The sequence below is a fragment of the Limulus polyphemus genome, unplaced genomic scaffold (assembly GCF_000517525.1).
Source record: "Limulus polyphemus unplaced genomic scaffold, Limulus_polyphemus-2.1.2 Scaffold2565, whole genome shotgun sequence".
Taxonomy (NCBI): Eukaryota; Metazoa; Arthropoda; class Merostomata; order Xiphosura; family Limulidae; genus Limulus; species Limulus polyphemus.
This window is the reverse complement of record NW_013668175.1, coordinates 27,066-29,724: the sequence shown is the minus strand read 5'-3', so window position 1 is coordinate 29,724 and position 2,659 is coordinate 27,066.

Below are 2,659 nucleotides of genomic sequence, written 5' to 3'. Positions count from 1 at the left end.
CTTACACTGCTAAATTAAGGACGGCTAGCGCAGATAGTCCTCGTGTAGCTTTGCGCGAAATTCAAAACAAACAAACAAACATTAGCTTCCTGACCTCTGGAAATCTTTTCATTTCTGCTCACTACTTTTCCTAAGGACGAAGTCTCCAATGGGCTAATTCTAGTTCATTGTTTGGGGCTACATCTAGAAACAATTCTGCACCTGCAAATTACTTGTGAATAAATTATCGTCTCGTTTGACCTCTTCTGTAAATAACCAAGAAACGTGTCTTCTTGCCATGGTGTATCTACAGCTAGACACAATGAACGATGCATGGAATAACGAAATCCGATACTTTACAATGTTGATCACATTTACGGTTGCACATGAACATTCACAGCAGCCACTCAATTATAGATGTATCTTTCTGACCACGGCATTTCTACAGTTAGCCACAATGAATAACTTTAGATGTGTTTAGAAATACTGTAACTATATCATTGATCATACTTATCACCACACATGTTTCTTCCCAGCATCAATGTTCCATAGATTCGTTAAATAAACACCAGTCGAACCTTTCAGTTTTCTTTTTCCGGTGTTTTTGATGCTAAGATATCCAGTCAATGGAGAATTGAAAATATAACTGATTCATATTGAAGGAATTTAGATACTGATAAATACAATCATACTTTGTATCCTCCTTCATCTAATTTTCTGTATAGATTATTCTTACAAAGTTTAAATAAATAATAAGAGCCTAGAATATCGTAGTCTGACAATTCAATTGAGCTGAGTATAAAGTAGTTCCCCTTCGTGCTTATTTATTTCCATAAAACATAACAAAAGCGTAATTAAACTGAGCATTATAATGGTACAAAGTACAAATTCAAAGGTAAGCTGAATTAGCAATCCAAAACCAAGTATAAAAAGCATATAATGAAGACTAATAACGAAGACTGATTTTCATATAGTAGAGCATTTAATGGTGATAGGACTGAACCTTGCTCTTTATTAATACATCCAGTTACTTAAGAAACAATCTCCAAATGAGCGTTACATGCTTCAAAGATTATTTTCTCATAATATTTTTCTCTAATTTTTAATAAGACAGATAAGTAAAGGAATTATCTTAGCTTTAGTAGTGGTTTAAGCTGTGAATAGTGCGAGATGTTGAAAGAAATTTTGCTGTGGTAACTAAAGTTATTCATGCAGATCTGTTTGCTCTGCGAGGTATTGTTGTGGTGATACGAGTACCTTTTACTGAAAATCGTAGGAACTGATTAACAGAAAACTAAGTGTTTTGATTGCACTAATTAACAGTTACGACCCCTAATGGTACAGCGGTATGTCCAAGGACTTACAACACTAGAAACTGAGTTTCGATACCGTGGTGGGCAGAGCACAGATAGCCCTTTGTGTAGCTTTGTGCTAAACTACAAACAGACAGTTAAAGTTACTAGTCTGTCTGAAAAGTTCTTCATCTGGTCTCCCATATAAAAAAAAACGTTCATACATATATTTCGGTGCAAGTTCAATGGCTGTTGTTTGTTTGTTATTAAGCACAAAGGTACACAAAGGGCTACCTGTGCTCTGCCAACCACGGGTATCGAAACCCAGTTTCTCGCAGTATAAGTTCGCAGACATACCGCTGTGCCAATGGCAGTCCTATCAACAAAATCTTTCTGTGTAGGGCCTGGCATGCCCTGGTGTTCAGGGAGCTCGACTCGCACCCTGTGGGATTTGTTACCCTTTTCAATGTTTGAACGTTAAAGTCACAGTAATTCGCTGTTTAAGCATATCATTCATATCTCAGAGATGGGTGAGAGAAATTTGTTGGCTTTATGACTGAAAATGAAATTATAAATTTCACTTTATTACAAAAGCGCCCAATCTATTCAAATTAATTCTCCCTACTGTAGTTTCTGATACACAACGAGAAGTGTCCCATTTGTTTTTGCTAATGTTTATGAAAGCTAAAACAGTAAAAGATGCAATCATTACATCATTTTATGCAATACTTTTATAGTATTTCATAAGCTGATAAATTACACGCTTGTGTGGAAGACTTTCCTGGTTCTAGAAACCTAATATATGCAATATACATTACGAATCTTTGACCTTATTTACTACACTGGTAGACCGTCCTGTTTATTTTTTCCTCTATTTTCGATCAGTACATAGTTCCCGACCTTTGTTGTTTTTTTTTTTATGCTATTTGTAAGTACTACCGGATACCCAGAGTTTACTGACGTTATTCATTACTATAAAAATTTACGGAAATAGGAAAAATTTCGGTGATCTCCAGGACAAATGAACACTTGAACTTTTCCACTTGTAACAACGAATGAAATGACATAGAAAAACAACTTTGAACTAGGACATAGTATATTGTAGTGGTTAATACTTCTAAGTTAAAAGATAAGAAAAGTAAGTCAATTTAAACAATACTATTTGACGCAGCTTAATTCTAATATACAGATATATATATATATATAGGTATTAAATAAAACATTACATAAACGTCTATATAGTTACTACAACCGAACAATATATTTTACTCTTTTCCACTACGGTATTCCTGATATATTTAAGTATTTCTACATTTGGGTAAATTTTCCGTAAATTCGTTCCGACGAAACTTTAGCGACACAAGTTCTTTCTTAAATAAAACTGGTTT